Here is a 27,254-nt window from a genome sequence, read left to right as displayed (position 1 = left end):
TTACACTGTATTGGGACAGCCACATGTTCTTGGATTTGAGGCATAAATACGGAGTTAGTAACTTTTCTTTGGCTTTATAGTTGGAGGGTTACCACATGCAAGATGGAACAATGTAGTGTGGTGGGAGAATGTGTATATATATATATATATATATCTTCCTCTAAAAGGGCAAGGAACTTAATTGCACTTGTATACTTCTGATCTTTGTCTCCTGAAAATATATACCTTATATATACACCTTCCCTGGAAACCCCATGACATTCAGATACTTTCTAAATAACTTAAATATTTATACAGGAACATCACACTTAAAAAGGGAAATGAGCTTTCCAAGGAGACAATGCTCAAGAATAGCTAGTATAATCCTGTTCACCAATTTTAATTAGGAAGCTACCTGTTAATTAGTTATTATTGTTTTCAAATAATGCCAGTTAATAATAGAAATTCAGTGATATGGTCTTCTTCAACTCCTTTTGTGAATGCTTTGAAGTTATTCACAATGGTTCTTCAGGTGCAGATAGCAATGAACTTTGATTAATTATTGCTTTTAACACATTACCATTGCCATTCTTCTCTGAGAGCTCATTTGTTTAAAATTGAAATCTTGAGTTTTTTACAATGTGGTTGTTTCTCTTTTGAGACTGATTTTCCTTTATTCACCATTTTTCCTTGTCTTCCTTCTTCATGTTCGTGGGGTTTTGTCCATTATTTGCTCTCTTAGTTAAAGGAAAACATACTTAGCTGGGCTGCTTCCAGATACAGCTGTAGTTTTGATGCCATTTGCAGTCAATCTCACTCTTGTGTTGATTTGTTGAGAATTCATTTTTTATAAACAAGAAATTAATTTTGCAAATCCAAATTAAAGTCTATTCAGGAGGATTGAGTGTTTTTGTATGTTCAGCTTTTAATTTTAAATCTTTAATTTTTAATTTCAAATCTTATAAAGGTGGTATGTATCTGTGTGGGTAAGTTTTGTAGTTGTCCTGGTTGTTCTAAACTGTCATTCTTCTCAAGCTCCATGCTGTCAGAAGCCAGACAACTTCAGTTTGATTAGTGAAGCATATTGTCTGTGTGTTACAGGCATAGGGTGGATTTGGCTTTTTTTAGAGAGTTTTATTTGTTTGTTTGGTTGGTTGGTTGGTTGGTTTTTTTGTTGTTGTTCTGTTTCGTTTTTCATTCTAGGGACTTCTTCTAGAAACACAGGGGATGTTGAGTTTATAAGTAAGTTCTTCTGAAAGGAGGGATAGCTTATTATTCAAAACAGCAAATTGCTTTCAAATAGCACTTTTCATTTGGATAATATCATATGAATTTGAAGCATTATGATTCTCATTCTGAGATATGCATGTATTTTACTTCATTTGGCATTGGGTAGTGAGGGTACATATATCTAGATTAAAATTGCTGTGGACTCAAATTAATGACATGGCTGCATCTTATGATGATCTCTTCTAAGAATCAATGAGTTAGGGGTTTATATGACCTGGTCCTTTTTCTAAACTAGACAAAGTATGTCTATTTACATCTTCTCTGCCTACCTCAATAATTTTTAAATGGCTCTGCCCCAAGTCACCCTCAAGAGAGGAACATCTGGGAAATAAGTGGGATTTCCTCTCCCCGTGGGCACTAGCACCTAATGCTCTATCACAGAAGAGACTCTCAAGGCTTGGTAGGGCAACCTGTGTTGTTAGTACAGTGTTGGAGGAGGAAAAATTATGTTTTAATCAAAGCTATGTGAGAAGAAACAGAGCTAAGATTCATATGCAGCAATTCTCCATTCTTTAATCTGTGCTCGATAAAGCACCTTGACTATAAAATAGTTTGTTTCCTGAAAGGATATTGTAACAGTAGGCATCAAATAAGGACAGTAAGTAAAAATAAACTACTTGTTAATTTGGTGCCTGATTTCAGCTCAGTTTGCCTGTTTCAGCCTCTTCTACCATCGTAATTTCATATTGTGTTTTTCCTCCCAGGAAGAAAATCTTATGTTTATTGAATATTGTGTGGAGCTTTGGTCCCTGCAATATAAAAAAGATATAAAGCCATTAGAGCATGTCCAAAGGAGGGCAATGAAGATAGTGAAGGGCCTTGAGGGGAAGCCATATGAGGAGCAGCAGAGGTCACTTGGTCAGTTCAGCCTGGAGAAGAGGAGACAGAGGGGAGACCTCACTGCAGTTACAACTTCCTTGTGAGGGGAAGAGGAGAGGCAGGCACTGATCTCTTCTCTGTGGTGACAGTGACAGGACCCGAGGGAATGGTCTGAAGTTGTGTCATGGAAGGTTTAGGTGGGATATCACGGAAAGCTTCTTCAGCCAGAGGGTGGCTGGGTGCTGGAACAGGCTCCCCAGGGAAGTGGTCACAGCACGAAGCCTGACAGAGTTCAAGAAGCATTTGTACAATGCTCTCAGGCACAAGGAGTGACTCTTGGGTCTGTCCTGTTCAGGGCCAGGAGCTGGACTCAATCCTTGATGGTCCCTTCCTACTCCATATATTTGAAATATTTTTAAAAAAGGAAATAGGTGTGCATTTATAATTGTGTATGACATTGACAAGATGTCAGGAGATATTTATTTCTTTTTCTTCTGCACTCTTCTGCACTCTAGTATAGTTCCGCATTTGCTGCATTTTCAGCTAGTCTAAACAGCCTGCAGTAGAGGTATTCTTATTTATATCTTCTGAAGCAAAATTCTATTAGGCTGTTATTCATGTTCCTTCAGCAGCTATATTAGGATGATTCCAACTGTACTGAGTTGGTCCAAAAAGGAACAGAATTAAAATTGCTGAGGTGTGAGTAACCCATATTCATATTCCTCTTCTGTTTATTTGGAGAGATAAAAGGTGGAGAGATTGATCTGAGTTAGCAAAACTATTTATAGTCAGACTGCTTTAAACTACTTACACCGAGGCTGTCGGCCAGCCATCAGTCTGTTGATTGACACTTATAAGCAATTACAGCTAAGCAAAATTTCAGCTTGCACTCAATATAGACCTCAGCTCTGAGGTCTGTGTTGAAAAAAGAAAACATTTATGCAGCGTTAGTTTTCATTCTAAATTAAAATAAAAAGCAAACTTTGGAAACTCAGAAATGATTGTTGAATGGGATCATTATTCCCTGGTAGTTGTTGCTAATGGCATTCCTAATAATATTTGCTCAAAATCATTCTAAAGGAACACACAGGTAGGATGTTGATAATCCTTTTATCCATTAGTTGAACTCTTTGCATGCTGAAAAGAATTTGAAACACAGCTCTTTCTAAACTGTCTTTAGAGACTAAGGTTACCAGAAAACCTGAGTGGCAGAGTTATTGTTAGCATAATTGCTGTATGTGTACTTTGGGAGGGACAGTTGAAATATTAGCCCTGCTGATACATGCTGCTGAAACAGTTGTTCTCATAACCAGCTGCTGGAGGGCATTGTCTTTAACCTGTTTTGCCCTCAAGCCAGCTGCACCTTAATCCATCAAGTTGCTTGTGGTGGTTTTTCACGTAGTGTGAGAAGATTCATACCAACAAGAAAGCAAGTATTTGGTAGTTCTAAATTTTAGTATTTCTTGCAGTCTCAAAGTATGTGTTGCTGCCTGTCAAGCTCTGGTTCAACTGAGCAGGATGTGTTTCTGACAGAACTTGTAGAAACAGAATTACAAAGATATCCTAGAAACAGCTGTGTTTCAAGGCTTTACTGATCTCTCAAATGATGTAAATTGGTAAGTAACAGGAATATCTCCATTTGAGACCATTGCTATGGCTATGGCAGTCTTTTAGTTTGCAACATAAATAGCATATTTTACTTCCTATCACAGTGGCCAGCAAGTAATCCAAATGGATTACTTGAATTCTGGGATGATTAAAGGGGCAAGAAATGTACAGTGGATTCCTTTTGAATAGTTTAAACTGACCTGGTTTGAGGTGTTAGCAGAATATGTAAACTAAAGGTCAGTAGGGAATTGTTACAACTCGCCACCTCAAATAAACCTTTTTTAACTGCATTTTTGGCACACTTATTTTCTAGTTTCTTATCTTTACTTGCACTGGTTTAAGATGTGTAGGATACTACAGTTTATGGAAATTTATTTGTTGCCCTCCTCCAAATTCCTCGTTCAGTGAGGTATTTTCAGTTACAGTTAAATTATTCTGGTAAAAACATTCTCAAAAATAGGTTAGCTGAAGAGTATTATGTAAAATCTTTATAATGGATGCCATTTATGATGGCCTTGTATTGTCCATAATACTGCATGAGGAAAAGAAATTGGATTTTATTTTATTTAAAAGAGAAAATATAAGAAAAGACCAGATGCCGTAAGAAACAGTTTCCAGTACAGAGCATTGTGCAATCTGACTGTAGCAATGAGATCTTGTGTGTGGCACTGTGAGCATCTTCTACCTAGTGCAGCTCCTTCACACAAATACAGCCCTTACCTCTCACACTTTGCTGCAAGATCCTGCTGTCATTTTATGAAGAGCTAAAGCTTATTGTCTGTAAGGGACACCTGTATGCACAAAAGGCTTTTATCCTCCCTGAATGTATTGATATCTAGCTGCTGAAATGCACTGCTATGCATGCACTGGTGAGCAGGGGAGGTAGCTGATTTTATTAAACAGTCATAGTAACACTCTGTACAATATAGACAGCACAAGAGAGATTGGCCTGCCCCTCATTTGGTCCTCAGGTGTTGTTTTGTGGCTACGACCCAGACAAAATTTAGGAGAAATTAAGCAAAATTTCAGTCACTGTGCTCTCAAAAAATTTCCATAGAACTATAATTGTTCGTAGTGGCATACCACGTTCTAACAAAATTGTGAATTTCAAAAGTTTTACCGTTTTTCTCATGCATTTGACTTTGCTTCATTTTCTGCTACTATTATGGATGCTTTTTGAGTTCCATGAGGTTCATTGCTCTCATTTTCCATAAGTTTGACTTAAATGCAAAGTTGCCAGCGCTAAGGTAAGTCTTGGCTTTTCAGTATTAATGCTATTATTAGCTTAGGAGAAATCCATCTATAGCATATCAAGGACTAAGAAGACTCAATTTTCTTGGTGAAAGATGGAAATTTTTAGGTGTAGTGGAGGTAGATGAACATTTTGTTCCATTTAGTAGCGACAAGTTAGTTGCATTGTTCTCAACCTCATGTCAAGAAATGTACATGTTCATATAACAACCAGACTGTCACTCTAAAGGTCTTTTAAAATACAAGAAGCAGCTGTCAGTGAAAAATGTGATTATGCCACTAAGAATGTAGAAGTGATGGAGGCTTCTGTATGGGTGAAGACATTTAAGGAATTAATGCTATTTAAGGCAGGACACTATGAAAAGGGATGTGATGTGACCAGCATGGGAATCTACTTGTTATGTACCTTCCTGAAGCACATTCTGCCATCAGTGCATTCCTTCTGTGGTTGTGATGTTAATTCCTGAAAAAGGGTCCTGGTGATGCATGCTTAACTTCATGCGAAATTTTCCTGTGGATGTAGATGAGGTCATTGAGGCTGAATAATTTTCATCTTCCTATAGCTGCAAGACTGTGTCAGCCTTTGCGTGCTCAAAGTGAATCTCCACTGTTATTCCTTGAAGTAAACATACAAGATTCTGTTTTTCCTTGCTTTTGCAATCTGCATGTGTTCTGAGGTCACTGTATGATACTGTATTCCTTATCATCCGCCCTATGCCAGACATGAATCCTGTGCTTTCCTGTGTCTTTAGGCTGTTTCTCAGGAGAGGGGGGAGAGAAGCCAGGCAAATTTTTCAGAGTTGTTTGTGCTCAAGCACACACGCTCCCCTGCATTCCTGCTGCTACAGAGCCAAGGAAAGCACCTTCCTGCTGTTTTTTCCCAGCTTTCAGCTCTGTTTCTCAGGAAAGAGAGAGTTAAACTTCTTTGCTTTTTAGCTAGCCTGCTAGCTGAGGCAAGAAAGTTTTTTTTTTTCCCTGTGACTTTGGCTTCTTCTTCTCCTCTTCTGGACTGTTCAGCAACACCAGGACATCACCAGGAGAGCCCACACTGCAGCCCAGAGGGGCCCACGCTGAACCCCAGCTCCAGAAAGTGCAGAGCCACACCTACAAAGAGCTCTGAATCTTCCAAGGTCTTCTCCACAGCAATAGGTTTTATTATTTAACATTATGCATTCTTTTTTCTGTGCCTGCATGCACTCTGCTTGTTAAATAAATAGTTTTTTTCACTTTCCTCTGAGGAATTTCTTTCCAAACCTGGTGGGGGAGGGAGTGCTGAAATCTGCCTTCTAACAGAGGGATGTTCATTTCAGATGTTTTCCTCCAAATTTATCTCAAACCAAGAGAGCATGCTAGACATGATCTTATATAGAAAAATTCATTCATCTGTAATTATATGATCTCATTTGGCATCTAACTCTAGGACAAGAAATCAGTGATTTAATTTCCTTTCAAAGTCTTTGTCTATCAGATACAGAACAAGCTAAGTAATTACCTCTTAGTTATTGTGAGAACTGTGCCCTCAGTATTACATTCCTAATCGTTTTCAGTTAAGGAATTTATTTTTATAGATCATTCCCTGACTGTTTCAGGCTGGGTGATTCTCCATTGTTTACAATGTAGAAAGCAAGGTCTATTGGTTATGTTAAGAGAAATTGTCCTTCTGGTACATACAATAATATGCATACAGTGTACTTACCTGTATGTATTTTCATTTTATATGGGACAATTCAATCCAAAACGTTTTATAATATTCACAGAACACTCCAATAGAGACCTGTAGTGTGTTTGAAACTTCCAAGAGCTTCATAATCAAATTAAAACTAGTTTTATGTTATAAATGTGGGTGAGATAAACCCATCCTTTTTGTGGAAATATCATGTTTACAATCTGGTCAATTGTGCAGGTGGAATCTGTATGTTTTTAACCATTAACTCACAAGACTCTTGTTGTGGAAAATTTACTGCATGCCTTGAGCTGAGTTAAACACAGGTTTGTGCTTAAATATAAAAGATTTAATGTACAATGCACTGGACAGTCTTATCACCATAGGCTGTTCTCCGTGGAGTCTGCAGAGGTGCAGCAGGAGTCAATTCGTTACATACACACGCGGTGGTACCAGTCGCACAAACATCAGCCCAGCATTGGATCCATTCCCCATCCCAGTTCTGCTGCCCAAACGTGGCCTCTGGCATTTGAGCACTCATGTCCATGAGTGATGGATTGTTGCAAGACAGCTCTGCAACATGCCTCATTCCCAAGGGAAACTCCACTCCCCTACAGGGAGTTCTGTCCTGTCATTCCTATGTCCAACCAGTTCAAGCTCTTTCGCAGTTGGACCTTCTTGTCCTCCATGCCAGGTCATTCCTTGATCACAAATTACCAATTCTGAGCAGCTACAGTTTGATTTTCCCCTTCACTCTACTGTGTATGCACACAACCCTTGTAACTTGACCACTTTTGCCAGATTTTCAGAGAATCAGCAAAATGGCAACTTTGTGGCAAAAGGCTGCTCGTTCAGCAGGGAATGAGGGCTCCTTTAAAGCATGGGGATGCTAGAACGATAACCTGACAATCCTTGACAGAAATTTCTGCCTAACATAGGCTGGAAATTTTTCAGCAACTGAATAGTCATACTTTGAATATTTTATGATTCGTCATGGTGCATCTTGTTCTGTCGTTGACACTAAGCTATCTCAACTACATCACTGGCATCATTTTGTTTCAAAGAAGTATTTGGTCATAATTAACAGAAAAAAGAAAATCCAATTCATAGTCTATTGCTTCTTGGAGTAAACTAATCCCAGCACCTGATGTGTTGATATATGTATCTATTTGTTTTACAAATCAGGATTTCTATTTTTGCATTTGAACAAACTGTGCCAGAAACTGAATTAATTGGTTCTTGAGATAAAATAAATTGACTAGGTGTGTGAAGTATGTTGGTCTCTTGTGAGATTGTTCTAAGCATATGAAAGTTGTGGGGGGTTTTTTAATCAAATAAATGTTTCAGAATATATGTAAATTTTAACAAATGATGTTCCTTAGTGAAATGTAGTGTAGTCATCACTGAAGGAAGTCATCTACTTTAGCATCAGTGATCAATGGAGCTGATAGTCTTGACTGCAATGTGGCTGTGTCAACAATCCAGGAAATACATTATTGTCAAAAATACAGTAATTGGAGGATCAGGACTTGTGAGGTCACTGGTAACCTTTATCTCTATTGACTTCAGCTAAGTACAAATCAAGTTGGTGATTTTTTTAACATTAGCTGTTACATCAGCTGAAGTCTAAACCACCATGTCAGTCTGAATGATTGAAAAGCATTTTGTGCATAGTATCATGAAATAAGAGTTGTAGAATTTTTGAAGAGAACATTAGCAAAAGATCTGTTTGGGAATATGGACTTAAAATAAGAAAGCCTGTAATATGTACAGCAGAAAGAAAGCTTGGTAACACAGTAAGTTCTGTGTTTATGAGGTGGTAGAGACTTATGTATTCTATTAAGTAGGAATTAAGCTAAAAAATTATATTCTTCAAATGCTTTCTATTTTTCATAGCTGGAGGGCATTTTTTCATACTGTTGCAAAAGCCATCAGTGTGTTTACCTGAAGCATTCCACTTAGAAGGAAGATCTGCTTCCTTGAAATTAATGCATTTGTTTCAGGTTTATTTTGAAGATGATTAATTCAAATAACCAAATTTTAGCTTTGGGTGGGGTTTTTCAGTTTAGGTTTGGGTTTTTTAAATTTTATTTTTCTGCAACAATACTTATCTAAATTTACTTTTTTATATGCAGGTTAATGAAATTGAAAATGTTTGTCAGACGTTTCAGTGTCTTTAAAATGAAATAAATGGTGGCATGTTGATCTGTACACACAAAGATACGCTTAATGAGAAAAATTTTGGTACACCAAAAAATCAGAACTTATCTCCAATAAGACAAAAGTCAAGTTGTTAAAGGTGGGGAAATACACTTTTCCTTGTTCTAACCAATAAAACAGCAGCTTTAGCAACAGGGTTACTCTGATTCTTACACCACTATGATGGCTTTTACAGAGATCATTTAATGACACGAACATAAAGGAAACATCTTGGATCATCCCCATAAACTGTATTTTGCTATAAAACATATAAACCTGTGAAATTAAGGTGAATAGGATGGTTCTACTACCTATATTATAGTAAGGCAAACTCTGCAGTAGAGTAACAGTAGAGTACTTGGGCCATAGCTTTATCGTATTTCAAAGGTGGCAAGTAAATTCACACTTACAGAAAATTGGATGTGGCAAGTCCAATGTTTTATGAATTAAGACATTTTCAAAGGGATGAGGAATAAAATATTTTCAGGCAGTATTTAAAAGAATATATGTCAATGCTATATACATACATATACATGTCTGTATAGATTTATAATAGTATAAGTATACATTTATAAATATATATCTATGGTAGAACAAGGGACGGTAAGGACATGCTACCATAGGAGTATTCTTCTCTCAGAAAATAATATGCTTTCGTTGTCTGTTTGTCAATGGGGCTTTGATATCTTGAACTCAAGGGGTAAGATACTTAAATACTGTAAATTTTTATTACTTTTCTGAAATCACTGCACAAATAGAGGAGCAAAGGATATGTTCCAATGATTCTTCCACAACAGAGTATGAGAGAGTATGATGTCATTCACATAACATGTGCAAAACAAAAGTTAGGATGAGAAAAGGCTTATCAAGGTGTTCCTTGGTAAAATAAACTGTTCCCAGTGCTCTGCCTATCTGCTTTGTCCAGTGTGCTGACACTAGTATTGGTAAACTAAAAGTCATTACATTCTCCTTCATTCTAAAAAAGCTGAGTAAGAGGTTGGTGCCAGGTATTTTCTTTCTGTCATCTATGAGATTAGTATTTATTCTTGAACAGAGTGTTGGTTAACTGCTGCTGCAGTTAACAGTGCTGCAGAGGGACTACAAAACACAGTTCATACCCACTTCATAAAATAGTTGCTTTAGAAAGGTTTCTTGGTAGGCTTCATAACACAAAATGAACAGAAATCCAGGAAGGAAAACTGGGCTGGGGAGGACTGTATAGTACAGTGAACCTTCTTTTTGGAAAGTCAAAAAGGGAACTGAGGGACTGAACAAATTGCACTCATCCCTTGAAGGTAGCTGGAAATCAGACAGGAGCATGCTACTAAGTACCAAGGAAGCTTGAAAAGTGTGCTAAATAAAAGATTTCAGGGGACAGGAATTTTTATCCTAAACTAAATTAGTTGCAATAATTTTAACAGATAAATTTTGTTTTCAAAGGTGCAGTGATTGTCTCCAGGACTTGAACCCACTAAGTCTTAAGGTATGTTATTTGTAATTCCCTTAGTAAAATTACTTGATCTGAGTATGTCTTCTATTACTATTTGTGTTTATGTTGCAAGACAGTTAAAAATTATATTGTTTAATCTTATGTTTGCAAATGTTAAGAATTTTCTTTTTTCTATACGGAAAAGGTGGGATGTATGTGTATTTTGTCCTTTTGGTTGGCAAGTGGATCACAGGTCATATATGTTGTCATTCTTAAATAAATGAAATAGCTTTAACAAATTTATGAACTGATAAGTTATGTTCTGTTTTGTGACTTGCATTCTTAAATAATGAAATCTGAAAAAGGAAGAAAAATGCAATGTCTGCATGATTATATTAAATTTTTCTTTACTGAGCCTTCATTTTGATTGTGTATCAAAGGTCGTGTTCCTGTAACTCATTGTTTGAGAACCTCATTTTTTATAAAATAAGGTGCTAGATGTAACACTGAGGAAGGGAAGGGAAGGGAAGGGAAGGGAAGGGAAGGGAAGGGAAGGGAAGGGAAGGGAAGGGAAGGGAAGGGAAGGGAAGGGAAGGGAAGGGAAGGGAAGGGAAGGGAAGGGAAGGGAAGGGAAGGGAAGGGAAGGGAAGGGAAGGGAAGGGAAGGGAAGGGAAGGGAAGGGAAGGGAAGGGAAGGGAAGGGAAGGGAAGGGAAGGGAAGGGAAGGGAAGGGAAGGGAAGGGAAGGGAAGGGAAGGGAAGGGAAGGGAAGGGAAGGGAAGGGAAGGGAAGGGAAAGGGGAAGGGGAAGGGAAAGGGGAGGGAAAAGGGAAGGGGAAGGGAAAGGGGAGGGAAAAGGGAAGGGAAAAGAAGGGAAAAGGAAGGGAAGGGAAAAAGGGAAAGGGAAAAGGGAAGGAAGAGGAGGGAAAAGGGAAGGGAAAAGGGAAACGGAAAGGGAAAGGGAAAAGGGAAACGGAAAAGGAAAGGGAAAAGGAAAGGGAAAAGGAAAGGGAAAAGGGAAAGGGAAAGGGAAAGGGAAAGGGAAAGGGAAAGGGAAAGGGAAAGGGAAAGGGAAAGGGAAAGGGAAAGGGAAAGGGAAAAGGAAAGGGAAAGGGAAAGGGAAAGGGAAAGGGAAAAGGAAAGGGAAAGGGAAAGGGAAAGGAAAGGGAGAAGGAAAGGGAAAAGGAGAGGGAAAAGGGAAAGGGAAAAGGGAAGGGAAAAGGGGAAGGGAAAAGGGAAGGGAAAAGGGAAAGGGAAAAGGGAAGGGAAAAGGGAAAGGGAAAAGGAAAGGGAAAAGGGAAAGGGAAAAGGAAAGGGAAAAGGAAAGGGAAAAGGAAAGGGAAAAGGAAAGGGAAAAGGAAAGGGAAAAGGAAAGGGAAAGGGAAAAAAGAAATTACACTCTCAAAAATTAGCTAAGAATTGAAAATGAGGCTATGTGATGTTTAGTTGCACGCAACAGTGGTTTGGTGCCCTTCCACCCTTCCTTCCTTCCTGCCTTCCCACATTCCTGCCTTCCTTCCTTCCTTCCTTCTCACATTTTTCTTCTTCTTTAGGCAGATTGCAGTAGAGTTAGAGAATAGTGAAGATTTTTAATATCCTTTGAATCCTTGAAAACAAACTGATCCATTTGCTGAGATCCAGTCTGTTGCTGAATTATGGTTGAGGTCTTATTTACAACATTAACTTTTGTTTCACCCTACACTGTAGCTCCAAAAAGACCCCCAAACCTATAAAAAGAAATAGTGATGGCACCATCACAATACTTTCTCTTCTGAAAGTTCCCACTCTTTGTCCCAAGCACCTTTCAACTTTCTTCTTTGTTTTGCCGCTCTGCTACCTCTGCAATCACTCTGTCACAAACCCACTGAAAGGTCTGAAAATTCAGAACCAACATTTAAAACAAGTCAGCAGAAATTATATTATATTGGATCTGTGTTCTTTTCTCTCAGCCAGCTCTTTTTCCCCACCCTTTGTCTGAACTCTTGATTTAAATGTTAAACCCTTGGGTCAGTTAATGGTCCATACCATTTATACGGTATGATACAGTATGAAACTCCTGTTATGGTGCCCTCTTTTTCCATTAGGACTACTAAAAAAAATGATAAAAAATAGAGTGAGAGATGAATATATCCCCAGAGTTTACACAGAATGAGCCAAAGAGAAGGTCTCCACATCTTTCATTTCTTTCTTCTTTGAGACCTAGGCATAGTCATGAAACTGCTAAGCAAGACTAGCAAAATGCTAATACTGCAATTAGCAATGTAATTCTCAAACCTGAGTGGAATTTCAGGCCATCACAGACTGTAAGCTCCCAAGGTGTAAAGAAATGGCAGAGTATTGTCACTAGTGATATCATAAAGCCTCTCATATATGGAAATTGGATTCTGCTTCAATAAAACATCCCTGAACGAAGAAAGTGCAAAATGTAGCCACTTTGTTTATTTTGTTTTCAGTCGTGGAAAAGCAACAGAATGTGTAGGCTTATTTTTCATGCCTTGCTTGTGTGATTCTGCTAGCACAGAAGGAGCACACTTAGGTGTTTGTTCTGTGGCATTATGCTTTTAAAAGTATTCCAGACTTTAGCCTTGCTTTCTCTCCAGTGTTACCTCAGTTCACTTTCAAAAATTGTACTGCAGTAATGGTAAAAATGAACAAGTAGAGAATGAAATTGATGTTAAATATTAAAGCTGTCTACTTAAATAGGGTTCTGGGGGGTTAGATATAGTGACATGTCCTTCTTGTGCAGATTCTTTATTTAAGTGCCAGTTTTGATGAATGTGTATTACTTCAAAAGTCACAGCTAGTATTCTTGCACTAAACCCACTGTCTTAGCAGAGTAAAGACAAAATAAACTTTCTCTCTTTTTATTGTTGTAAAACAATATGCTATTATAACAGAGTTTACACTGATACATCTCAAAGTATTGTGAAGTAAACAGAAGCTGAAGATTTTTGCATTCTTTGAAGCATTCTATAGGACTTCATGGAATCACAGAATGGATGAGTGTGGCAAGCATCTCTGGAGATAGTCAAGTTCAGTGCCCTTACTCAAAGAAGAATCAGCTAGAGGAGGTAACTTAGGACTGTGTACAGTCAGATTTTTAATATCTCCAAGGATGAAAACTCCAAATCTCCTGGTGAGCCTACTCCAGTGTTCAAACAACATCACACTAAAAATTATTTTCTTAGGTTCAGACAGGATTTCATTTATTTCAGTTTGCGGTTGTCTCTTGTCTTGCCACTTGGCACTACTGCAAAGAGTTTAACTTCATCTTGTTCAATTGCTCCTGATATGTATTTATACACATTGATAAAATTCTCCCAAGGCTTTTTTCTTCATGGTGGAGAGTCCCAGCCACTGTCAGTCACTCCACACATAAGACAAGCTCCAGCCCATTATCTTTGTGGCCCTGTGCTGAAGCTGCTTTAGTGTGTTCATGTCACTTGTTTTGGAGAGGGCAGAGCTGTGCACAGCCCTCTCAGTATGTCCCGCAGGGTCTGAGCAGAGGGGAAGGACCAGATGCCTCGACCTGCGCTGTCTCCTAATGCAGACCCTCTTTGCTGCAACATGCTGGAATATGGTCAGCTTGTCTCCCAGGAACTCCAAGTTCTTCTCTGCAGATCTGGTTTCCAGCCAGTCAACCTGCACCACGCACTTGTGCTGGCCGAGTCATTCCTCCCCAGATACAGGGGTTTGTATGTCCCTTTACTGAGCTTCATGAAGTTCCTGTTGACGCATTATTCCAGCCTGTTGATGCCCTCTAAATGGCAGTAGATCCATCTGATGTATCAATCACTCCTTCCTGCTTTTTATCATCCTCAGATTACTGAAGGTGGACTCTTCTTAACTTCTGTATGCAGTGGTGGACCACCCCTAAGTCTGGAGGAGGTCATCCTTGAAAATCAATCACCTTTTCCCAAAAAAATGTAAGGAAAAAAGTGACATTGAATACAAGTGGGTCTGGTAAAAGAACTCCTCAGAAGAGGACAAGAAAAGTAATTCCTAAATAATAAATTATTTGCTTTTACTGTTGAAAGTGATCTAAATTTCATTTATGAGCACTCCAGATCTAAAGCTCTACCATGGATTCTGAGTCAAAAATTACTGACAGGCAGTGGCTATTATCAGCATTGAGCCTTTCATTTTCTGAAAAATTATAACTTCGTGAGTAATCAAGGTATAACCTATTTTCAGCACCTGGGATGAGCACAAAATTTGAATCCTATGCTAGGTGAGTTGGTTTTTCTAGAATTACCAGAAAGTATATGCACAAGTGCAATCACAGATGGTTTGCTCTTTTGTTTCCCCTCTTCTCCACTTTGTGTTGATTCTTAATTAATTAATATAAATCCATTTGAATTCTCATCACATTGTTTCTCTTTGTTGCTCAGTATTTCTTTCTTGGGACTTCTCTACAGACCTCACCTCCTCATTTATTCTTGTTGGATTTTGTGTAGGTATCCTTGTGCTCCATTGATTTTTATGGTGGGTCTGACTTATGAAACAGAATTGTCAGATATCATGGTTTAACCCTGGCTGGCAACTAAGCCCCAGACAGCCACTTGTTCACTCCCTCCTGAAGGGTAAAAGTGAATAAACTTTTGTGGGTTAAGAAAGACAGTTCAATAGGTAAAGGAAAGCAAAACAAGGAAATCCTTTACTACTTCCCATCCACAGGCAGCTGTTCAGCCATTTCCAGGAAAGCAGGGCTCCATCATGCCTAATGTAGAATTGAGCAGACAAATACCATCACTCCAAACATCTCCTCTTACTTTTTTCCCTCCAGCTTTATATGCTGAGCCTGATGCCATGTGGTATGGAATATCCCTTGGGTCAGTTGGGGTCAGCTTTCTCAGCTGTGTCACCTGCCAACTTCCTGTGCACTACTCAACCTCCTCACCAGTGGCATAGGTGAGGAGCAACAAAGGCCTTGTGTCTGTCATAGCATTGCTCAGCAGTAGCAAAACTATCCCTGTGTTAGAAATACTGTTTCCAGAACAAATGCAAACAAAGCCCCATACTAGTTACTAGGGAGAAAACTAACCCCATCATAGCCAAAACCAGCAAAAAACAGGATCAAACATATCTTTTCTCCCACTTTTTTTCGTGCTCTGTCTTCAGTGCTATATTTTTATAGGAGATTGCGCAAAGCCACCTGTTGCCACATATTCAACTCTTCATCCTTAAAATTTGTTGATGCCTCTCACCTAGTGTTTGCTTGTACACGGTCTACTCCATATTCTTTGTCTTTGTCTTCCTGTGTTTCACCCTCCACTCCAGTGAAAGGTGGCTTTGGAGCATTCTTGAAGGAGGAATCTTCCTCTGTGGTATCCTGAACTAACAGGTGATCTCCATTTGTTAGCATAAATGTGTGGATTTGAGTTATCATATTAGTGGGAATTTTGCCTTTTGCTCCATCTATTGGTATTTAGAGACAGGGTACCTACCCTCACTGTGTTAGGTACCATTCCTGTCTACTTTTTCTGCTCTTGACTGTTCTAATTTTAAGCAGTTTTCTTTTTCTTCTGACACCGAAATCGGCCAGAGAATATGCTTTCTAACAAAATTTGAAGTATTAGAAAGGAGGAATTCTTTATTACAGTGCTGGACACATTTGGAGGATTTTCCTCTATCAAATGTGTGTCATGAAACTTTACAAGAGGGTATTTATTCCACTTGGATCATACACATTCATCATGACATACTTCCTAGCTAATAGATGAACATCACTTTTCCTCGCACTGATTTACATGCCTCAACCCCTTACCGAAATTCCTTCTGTGGTCTTAGCAGGTCATCTAAAAGAGTTTCTGGTGGTTGTATTCACTGAGGCACCCAAAACTTTAAGTGGCCCTGCCTTGAACTTTTCTTAGGGGATGCACTGTTGCTTCTTGTTACATAACTTTGCCCCAAAAACATCTTAGGTCCCTCATTATCTGTTTATCCACTGATTCCAGCTGAATTTAGCGTCCTGTAGGTCTACTTTTATGTTCTTTCATCTAATTTGATTGTTCGTTTTAAGCTTTATTTTCAACTTCAAGGGAACTGAGAATTTCTGTTCTCTATGCTGTCTGTCACTTTAGAGAAGTGGTCAAGGTCAGGCATCAGTTCTCGACTTGACCATTTTAGCCCAGTTTCCCTTTTTCTGACTCAGGAGTGCTCTCTGTCTATGCTATTATCAAATACTAATTTCTGGAGATCTCAACCTTTATCCAGCAGATTTACCCCTCGATTATATTGTCTTCTGTCTTTGTCACTTACATTAAAGATCAAAGTTGGTCATACAATCCTGATGCCTCCAAATCTGAAATCTTTGTTAATTTCTTTCACTGTAAGATGCAAAAGTATCACATAATTTTAGATAAATATTTGGAGTATTTAACTTTGACCATACATAGTCTGACATATTCTGAGAATTTTATAACAACAATTTAATGAAATTTTCCAGTGCATTTCTGGAAGATACTCCTAAAAGCTTTAATCTTTGTTTATACACCTTTATATGTCTATGATATTATGCTTCTGGAGAAAACTCTCTTGCTGCTCCATCAGAGGTGTCACAGTGGAAATCCCAAATAAAGTAAAAGCATCCTTTCCTATATATTTTGATTTCCATAATAGATTTATTCTGATACATATTAGTGTGTTCCTTCCTCAATTTCAGTAAAATTCAGTTCTGTGTTTAAGCATGGAGACCCACACATCAATCAGTGACTGATTAGTGACTGTATTAGATCAAAAAAAATCCATCAGCATCTCAATGCAATATATTCAGTTGATTTTCAAAGTATGTTCCATCAATCTTTAACTTTTCCTGCATTCATCTCACCTGTGTATGATGAAAGATAATGCCATAATTCCTGGTCATTTAGTCCAGCAGATTCCTAAAACAATAGATATGGTTGCTCTTCCATTTGAAGTCATGAATGATAAATTTTTAACGCTTGGAAACTTTGTTTTTCATGGTGTTTCAGCATGCTTCAGATGCACTGAACTCTCACTTCCAAACTGGGCTAAGTGCAATCTTGTCCATCTTTCAGAAATATTTTCTGGTTGTGCAACTTTTAGAACATCTGCTAATGACTGATGAAGGCTGAACAGTTTCTCTTTTGATCCACTCAGTTCAGTTGTTGCAGGCTAAAAACTTTAATTTGTTGGGAAGCCATACTATATGTCAACTTCTGAAATACCTTGTAAAACTAAATTTACTGTCATTTTCTTTCAGATATTTCTTAATGGGGATAGAATATTTTCTTTTTACCTTACATACATATGTATGGATCTAACACTCACCTCTGTGCATGTATTTTCCTGCTCTCTGTTAAAACCATATGCAACATTTGTGGAATGGGAACATACAGAATTTTTGAGATGTTTAGGAGTAGTGCTCTTTACATTTCAACAGGGACTGAAACAACAAATTGGGTCTTTTAAGGAAAGCACAGATTAGTGTATCTACTGGATGAACTGACCATTATCTGGGTGCCTTTTGGTATTCTCTGTGATATCTGTGCATTGGTCTAAGCATTTCAGTGACAGAGAAAAAAAGGTAAAATAGCTTTATTAAGTAAACTCATCTCATCTACATTATTCATCGTTTTAGTGAAAGAGGTAGGTGCACTGTAGTTTAAATTCTGAAAAAAAACATCTAGAATGTAACAGAAGTATCCACTTGAACTGTAAGTCATGTTAAGAGTGACTGAGGGAGTAGGAGTTGTTTACCCTAGAGAAATGAAAGCTCAGGGGAGACCTTACAATTCTCTTCAAGTACATGAAAGGAGATTCATGGAAAGATAGGGCTTGGCCTCTTATCCCAGGAAACCAGTAACAGGACAAGAGGACATAGCCTGTCCATACTGAACGAGGTAAGGTTCATTTTGGACATCATGGAAAGGGCTGGTAAGCATTGGAACTGACTGCCCAGGGCAGTGGTGGAGCCACTATCCCTGCAGATATTCGAGAAATGACTGGACAAGGAACTTAGTGGTATGGTCTAGATCAGTCAAAGGTTGGACTCAATGATTTTAGACGTCTTTTCCAACATAAATCAAAGAATCACAGAAGAGACCCACAAAGATCATCAAAGGCCAACTCCTGGCCCTGCACAGCACCATCTCCAAGAATTACACCATGTGCCTGAGAGCATTGTCCAAACACTTCTTGAACTCTGTCAGACATGGTGGTGTGATCAGTTCCCTGGGGAGCCTGTTCCAGTGCCCAACCACCCTCTGAGTAAAAAACCTTTTCCTGACATCCAACCTAAACCTCCCTGACACAACTTCAGGCCATTCCCTCAGGTCCTGTCGCTGTCACCACAGAGAAGAGATCAGTGCCTGCCCCTCTTCTTCCTCTCACAAGGAAGTTGTAACTGCAGTGAGGTCTTCCCTCAGTCCCCTCTTCTCCAGGCTGAACTGACCAAGTGATCTCAGCCACTCCTCACACGGCTTCCCCACAAGGTCCTTCACTATCCTCGTGCCCTCCCTTGGACACTCTCTAACAGCTCAATGTCTTTTCTGTGTTGTGCCACCCAAAACTGCCCCCAGCACTCGAGGTGAGGCCACCCCAGTGCAGAGCAGAGCAGGACAATCCCCTCCCTTGCCCAGCTGGTGATGCTGTGCCTGATCCACCCCAGGACATGGGTGGCCCTCCTGGCTGCCAGGGCACTGCTGACTCATGTTCAACTTGCCACTGACCAGGACCCCCAGGTCCCTTTCTGTGGCACTGCTTTCCAGCATCTTATTCCCCAGTGTGTACATACATCCATGATTGCCCTGTCCCACATGCAGAATGTGGCGCTTGCTGTTGTTGAACATCATATGGCTGGCGATCGTCCAGCCTTCTCATTTGTCCAGGTCCCTCTGTGGGGTTTCCCTGCCTTGGAGAGAGTCGGCAGCCTCTCCCAATTTTGTATCATCTGCAAACTTACTTAGTATCCGTTCCAGTCCTATGTCCAGGCAATTAATGAACATGTTGAAGAGCACAGGGTTGAGGAGGGAGCCCATCAGTGACAGTTCCTCAGTCTGATGTTACCCCATTCACTGCAATCCTTCGTGCATGACCTGTGAGCAAGTTGCTCACATGATGTGTTTATCCAGCTGAACACTGGACATTTTGTCCAGAAGGTTTCTGTGAGAGACAGTATCAAAAGCTTTACTGAAATCCAAAAAGATTACATCAACTGGCTTCCCTTGATCAACTAGTTGGGTTACCTTGTCATAAAAAGAAAAAGGGTTTGATAAGCAGGGCTTTCTACTCAAGAAGCAATGCTGGCTACTGTGTTGTCATTCAGGCGTCATTCAGGTGTTTTTCAATATCTCCCAGAATAATCTTCTCCACAGCCTTACCAGGCAGTGAAGTGAGATTGACAGGCCTGTATTTTACAAGCTCATTCTTCTCTGCCTTTTTAAAAATTAGAACAACATTCCTCAGCTTCCTGTCAGCTAGGACCTCTCTAGATACCCAAGACCATTCAAAAAATCAAGAGAGGCTTTGTGATGAAATCAGTCAGCTCTATAACTATTTTTGAATGAATTTTCTCCCTACAATGGCGAGCAGCACCTCTGTATTCCTCCCACATCACTTGACCTTGCTCCCACATACACCTTCCTTTTTTTGCCTTATCTCCAAAAGAAGATCCCAGGCTGGCCTTTTGTCCTGCTTACTTGATTTCTGACATTTTGGAATTGTCTTTTACTGTGCCCTTAGGAGGTGGTGCTTAAAAAGTGACCCACTGACTTCAAAAGTGATTTTCTAGGGGGCACTGCTCATGGGTTCCTTTAGCAGAAGTGATTCTGCGATTCTGTGAATTACTGAAAGGTACTTGTAAACGGTAAAAAATTTTTTCAAGAAATATTACAACCATACAGAAGCAGAGTTCTAGATAAACATTATAACCATCTGTCAATATGCCACCTGAATTCTTTGCTTGTTTTACTTAGTAAAGATAGGAGTGTGCTTATTGGTATGAGTTTGCATTGCATCATCCAGTTGCATGCTACATTTTCCTTTTAAAGATACTGAGCAAAATGGTACTCAGCAAGCTCTCATGGAACAACTAGCTATAATTGTACTGAAACCTTTCCATGACCTTTCTCAGATAAGATTCTGTTTGGTTCAAAAGAAGTTATTAATTTTGAAATTCAAATGAGAAAAGACTTACAAGTCTATGTCTGAAAATCTGCAATTTTTTAAAGCAGATAAATACTATTTATTATTCCTGACAGTTTTAATGGGTCAATAATTGCAATCGAACTGCATATACTCAGCTAAAACACATTGTCTGGAACATGAGCTTCTCAGTCCCCGTCTTGTTTACCAAGTGATATTTATGGCTTTATACTCCTTTATAACATAGTCATTAATTAAGTGCTCATGTTTCCTTATCCTAAGACATGGCTGAGTATATCTCAATAAGAATGTAAGAATATCTGTGTTTTCCAGGTCCATTTTAAGCATTCTGAGTGTGGTGTCATGAGAGATGCTGTTGTCCATGAGAGATTGGGATTATTATGATCAAATGCTGTATTTTGACTTCACCCAGTGGCTAAAAGATTTGTGGGGTAAAGAGGAAGTGTTGGACTTTTAAAAGCATGAAACAGGTAAGTCTACTGAAATAGGGGGTTCTTTTTTGACAGTTTTCAGGCTTTTTTCAATTGCAAGTCCTATCTCACTACTCCCTCCACCAAAAAAATCTCTCTGTTTCACAATCACAAATGAAAATGGCCATTACAATGTTGGTTCTGAGCAGCTCTTTATTTTGTGCAGTAAATTGTTTTTCTTTACAGAAAGCACGTTTTTGACAAAAGGAGGCTGAGTTATTTCCTTGCATTGTGATAGCAGGAAGAATGTCTACACCCAACAGCATATAACCACTCCGAGAAGAATGAAAAAAAATGTAAATAATTAAGTTAACAGAGATTAGTGGAATCTATACAAGTTATATTTTAAGGTTGTTAGGTGCGTGACTTATAGGGCTGATTGCCTCTTTGTTTTACTGCAATGTTTATTTTATTATTAGATACTGAGAATTCTCTTTCATCTCTAAGACTCCTGTTTAAACAATCCATCTCATTCTTTAGAACAATCTGTAGAAACCAATTGACCTATCATAAAGCAATGTGGTAGGGATACATTAAAACATTACCAAAAGTCTGTCGGCCTTGTCTGATTTTGATGGATGTTTCACAAGAGAGGGAGAAAAGCATGAACAGTTTTGTTTCTTTTTTTCTGTATGTTGCTGTAGCTTTTATCTTTTAAAGTCAAAGTCTTAAAAGCTATGCAGGAACATGGCACTCTGGTAAAAACTAAGCTTATGAATCAACATGATGTGCTAAGCTGAGACTCTACCAACTTATGGATCATTTTTAACTTGTAAAGAATAAGGAGTAATATTTTATTTTCCACAGCTATTCAAAACTGTCCTGAAGTGCGTCTAGGGCAGCAGTAGATACTGGTGAACAAATTCCAAGCTTATGCTAATGTGAGTTGTACCATACAAATACACAGTTAGGCTCAGGAAATATTACAGCAGTGTGTTCAGGTGGCACCGTACCTTGTGATCTGAGCTGTACAACCTCCAGACATGACCTCATGGGTAAAAGACAGCCCAAACAGAAGTACAGAAAAACTGTCTTCAAATTAATTTCTTTAGAGTTCTAGGTTTGGAGTACACTCAGATAGATGCAGGTCAGCGATATCTGTATGTATTTCATAGCTGCACTACCATTGTACTCTGCCTGTTTTCAGGAAAAGGTATTTGCGACAGAATTATTTTTGTAACAGTTGGGAAAAGTAAATGTTATTGACCACTTACTGCTGCAACAGAATTATTCTCTGAAGTCTAAACTAAGAATTTAATTAGTAGATTTTTAACAGACTGCATTTTTTGACATTGAACTAAAAAAACTAAAAAAAATAAAGGGGAAAAAATGTGAACAAGTGACTGAAATAAGATGACTAACAATTTCGTAAACACAGTGTTGCAACTCATCATCCCCATCACAACTGGGGAATTTTCATGCTGATATGTAGTGAGAAAAAAGAAAACTGTTTAAAATAACATTACATATTGGATAGTGTTTCTAGTTTCACATTATTTTCTTATAGAAATCTGCAGCCTTTTAAAATAGTCTTCTCATATGTTTGTATTTCTCATGGTAGCTTTATTCTGATGATATTAATGGGAAGTTGGAGTCACTGTTGCATCAGGATTCTTTATGCTTCACTAATATTTATCTCCTTAAGACTCAGATTTTTATCCGTTTTTAAAAGAAATTGTTTGTAGTATTTAATTGAAAGGTTAGCTGTTAAATAGAAGTCAACACTGATAACACTATCAATCATAGTTCAAAGCTTTGGAATTGTGTAGTATGTGGAACACAAGAAACAAAAGGCACATGACATTCTTATTTTGCCTTTCAGAAAATACTACTTTTTCTCTCTGCTCTCTCTTATTTGTTGTAGTCTTTTGTGGTCTGTACTGTAAAAACTAAGTATATTTAACTCTTGTTACATTTGTTATCTCAATAAGGGTTCAAACCTTTCACCATTTTCATCAAAGGATAAACTGTTTCCAGTTTTCCATGATACTCTGCTGGCTGAAAAAATGGGCCAAAAAATTAGGAGCTCTACAAACAACTGGGGGGAGAAATCCTTTCTCAAATGTCTTAGATTGCATTGCTAGCCAATGAACTTAGAAAAAATCTCCAAGAAGCAGTGGGAAAATTAATTGCCAAATCAAGATCTTCCTATTTTCCCCTCAAATTTTGCATGGTGGCACTTGATATCCTATCAAGGCCCAGTGCTCTTTTAGGGACTAGAGGAAGAACAAGGGCAATCCTCGTCATCTAAAGAATAGCTCAAATATTTATGTAAGAGACTCTCTTCAGTGCATGGAAACTTAGAGCAATTCCTCGCACAGTAAAAATAAGGCACTATTTTTAGTGGCTTACTGTGGGACTTCTTGCAGGCAAACCTTGTTTTCTGTTTTGTTTTGTTTTTTACTTTGATTTAATGGTGGTATTGCAAGTGTATGAGAAGTCTGTCAGGATATTTCAGTGCTGTTTTTAGCCTCTTATGACATGGTTATAAAATGATTCCAACAAGTTTATCCCAGTCTATCTTGTTCTGTTTTCAACAAATAGTGTTTACCTTTTAAAGTTTCTGCATATCAGAAATTCAAATATAATACAAATACATATGGCAAGCTCAGAATATTTCCATGAGTATTAACAAGAAATGAAAACGTTCCAAAATTTGGTGAGTTCATATCATGAAAGCTTTTCATTTGCCGTTCACAACAAAAGCTGAATATGCTATGTAAACTAGCTAACTATACCGTGCTTTCTGAAAAGACCTGGGGACGATTGTGTGTTTTAGATCTGGAGGCTTTCAGTGACTGATAATAATACCACATCTTTCCTTCAGGGCTATTATGGATGTGCAATAGACTGATAGCTCCCGAGTTAATCTAAGGCTGTTTACAGTAGTCAGCTTACAAAATGAAGCAAGAAGTGAGCATATCTGGGAGTTCAGGGATGAGTTGATCAAGTTTTTGACTGCTCCTGTGATTTACTGAGGATATTTTGAGCTTGACAGACTCCAACCTGTTACTACAAGTTTGCTTCTCTTCGATTTTTCTTCATCTGATTTTTTCCTTTTTTTGAAACCAGGCATTTTTAATGATTCTCTTAAGTTACATGTGATTTCCTTAATTTAATTTAGAGAATGTTGTCTTACTGGAATAAAAGGCTCCTAAGACATGGAAATACTTGAAAAGAAAATGTTCCTTTTTAAGGTATTCTGTGATGCGTAGTGGTAGAGAAAGGTACTTAAAGGATTGTTTCTTAAGAATTAGAATGCAAAAAAAATTAATCTTTAATCCTTTGCATTTTTTATTTTGTCTTTTTATTGTTAGTCATATCTTTGGATTTTTGGTGCTATAAAGCAAAACACTTCCTGAATGAAAACAAGTTTCTATAAATCTTCTTCTCTTCCCGTTTGAAGTCAGGTGATTAATTTTACTAGAATTATAATAATTTTTTAAATTCCTATAGGGAAAATCTGTTTGCATAGTTAAAATGGGGAAAGAGTATTCAGTAGACCTCTGAGAAAAAGAAAGTGTTGCTTTTCCTGGGTAAACATTGTGGGAATGTGACTTACAAGGTACTGATCCTTTAATAAGTATATTGTCTCACTGGAAAATCAAGGATGATTTCTTCCTCTTTTTTCTTTTCTTTTCTACTCGTCCTTGCCATTTTAGTCCTTTACCAGATTTTTCTACATCTGATATCTTATGATGTAAGCAAATTGTGTTGGCAGTGATGCATATTGGAACTGTCTGTTTCTCTGCTTTGCACTATGGGGAGTCCTCCCCACTGGGTCTTTACTGCCCTTAGATTGCCTAAATACAGCTTCACACAATGGGTGCTATCAGCCCAGAATGGGTCAATATAGAAAGCTTTTGCCTCTTAAAACTCACCCCCACAAGCATTTGTAGAAATGAAATCTCATAATCCTGTTTCTAAAATTTATGTTTCAATTAAAAACAAAGTCACTTCTTCTGAACTTTATTTCTCTAACTCAGCTTCTACCTCTCAGGTTTTATCCTTCTATTCATCATTTTATCACCTCATCAATCAATAAATTTCAATTTTCTAGCAATTTCAGCAGGCCAACAAAGGAAATCAAATGTACCAAATGCCACCATGCTCCCTAATAAAGAAAAATGAGCTCCTAGGGAGAGTTACAAAAATTGTTTCATTACAGAGTATCTCACAAAAAGATGAGACAAAGATGAGACAAGTATGGAGAAAGGCTTAGAGACATCTTGAGTGTGTCAACACAAGTATCCTGTTGCTGACAAGAGAAGCTAAACACACATAACACTGTGACTTCTTGAATAAAGTGATCCCTGTCACAAGTCAAGGGCCAGCTGAAAAGCAGAAAATATCCAATCTAGATTGGGTTAACAATCAAGGCCCTGAATCTTAACATTCTTTTAATATTTTTCAAGTATTTTTAAAATCTGTGAACCCCTTTAAATGTTCATCATTTCACAGAAATAGATAAATTGGAAAAAAGGGAAAAAATAAAAGAAACAAAAAGATGGATCACTGTGTCAAGGGAAATGCCAAGTTATTTGAGTCATTCCTTCCAGTTCCCAACCCTTTGCTATGCAAAGTGTGGGTATATAAAAATTTACATAAAGGTCTCTTCTTATTCCTCCTTTTTCTTAGATTATCCTGTTGTGTTAGATTTTTATGCTACCATAGGCACATTTAAAAAAGGTCCACTCTTTTTCACAGGTGTTTCTGCATATAGCAATGGTTCAGGTTGTATTTTGATTGTCTGAGGATTTTGTCAAATTCAAATGGCACTTTGAACTTTCTTTCTTTACAATTCCACTATTTTATAGTTCAAGTTTTATGGGATTTTTCTTTTCTGCTTTTATCAGCTGATCTGTTGTGGCACTGTAAAGAAAACATTTATTTGCACACATCTGAGACTACAAGAGCATCATCCTGTGATGAGATGGGAATGAACAAACAACTGCCTCAGTGTGATGCAGCTTGATGGTGCTATTCTAGTTGGGGACAGTTTAATATAGATTGTCAAAGCAAATACACTTAGCAGCCAGCATACATTGAGATATAAACCTCCTAAAGAAGATAAGCGCAATATCTCATGGTCTGTCAAATAAATAGTATGTATTTTAAGAACTCTCTAAATGAACATTGGAAATGATGCAATTTAGCAGCTTCAGATGAGCTGTCCAAGTCTATTGAATAATACCCCATTTTTTCTTCCTAAAAAAGTCAGGATGTAGAATGGAAATTTTCTAATATATGGTCATAAAATAAAATCACCTTTAAAATGTCCTTTGCAATCTCTGTATCATGACAAGTGAAATTCCATGTATCTCGTAGAAAATTCAGTGTTCCAAAGTTTTGTGAGTGAAAATAACTTCCTGAAAAAAGCTGAAATAATAATAATTATTATTATTATTAATACTATTATTATTATATTAATAATAATAACAACTCAATTATTAATATTGCAATGCAAAACTTTTGGTTGAAACCTATTAAGTCAGGGAAATATGTGTGTCATTAACATTATTAAACGTCTCTTAATTGTGGAAGTCAAGATCAAGGCTGTAAGACGCTGTAAAACATTAATGCGTAAGGTATTATATATGAAGTACATTGAACAACAATATTTTTTCAACTATTTATGTTCCAGACATTCAAATAATATTCAGGTGATGTTTCCAGAAACTTCAGTGTAGGATCTGGCACTGTTTGTATCCTTGACAATTACTTTACTTTGTGGGTTGCTGCAATTAAATTGGAAGGGCTGATTAGGCATAGACTACAACAAGATAATGGTAGCCATCACATCAAATAGCCATTCATTATGAACAGTAACATATGTTTAGTACTAACAGAGTTCAGCATTACAGGTTCCTATCTTTAATGAGGTATGTTCAAGCAATGAAAGACCAAAAAAGTATCTTGAGAATAACATACTCCTCTATTGCTGTAGAGCTAGCTCAAAACATAACTGAAACTAAATGGTGCATTTCTGTTATCTGTATTTCATATATTTGTGTGGACATATTTATGTATTGTTCCTGTATGGAAAAAAGCACATTCAAAGGCGTGCATGACAGTGTTAGAAATTCTGTCTACAGACTATATATATGTGTATATATTTACAGAAGATAGATTTTGTTAAGCAATGACATGAACTTTGAACTTCCTCCATCACCTTTTTTGTGTTGCAACACTATCACGGTAATACCCATGCTTGCAGTTGAAAGACAAAGTAATGATTCATTGTAACAAATTCCATGAAATTAGCACATTAATCTTCCCCTTACTTTCTTGTGGTAGTTTTTCCTCTAGCAAATCAGGTGAGCATGCTGGATTTCTTTTTGCATTTGGGAATGTAATCTGCTCTCTGATTCTCTTCGTTCCACTTCTGCTTCACATAGTGGGGAGAAGCACCTCTGGAGCT

At 37.9% G+C, this 27,254-nt stretch overlaps 1 protein-coding gene across 3 annotated transcripts in view; it reads left to right on the top strand.

The window, feature by feature from the left end:
- The window catches only part of LINGO2 (leucine rich repeat and Ig domain containing 2), a 512,490-nt gene that overhangs the window by 315,165 nt on the left and 170,071 nt on the right, over positions 1-27,254 (top strand). For 2 of the 3 annotated variants that reach the window (XM_032096275.1, XM_032096276.1), the window contains one exon: positions 10,250-10,292. The gene's annotated coding sequence lies outside the window, so the exon portion shown is untranslated. Of the gene's footprint in view, positions 1-10,249; positions 10,293-20,675; positions 20,829-27,254 lie in introns of those variants that run through there. The other variant, XR_004237528.1, reaches the window with a different exon arrangement.

The sequence above is a fragment of the Corvus moneduloides genome, chromosome Z (assembly GCF_009650955.1).
Source record: "Corvus moneduloides isolate bCorMon1 chromosome Z, bCorMon1.pri, whole genome shotgun sequence".
NCBI classification, from domain to species: domain Eukaryota; kingdom Metazoa; phylum Chordata; class Aves; order Passeriformes; family Corvidae; genus Corvus; species Corvus moneduloides.
This window is presented reverse-complemented; position numbering and strand designations above follow the sequence as displayed.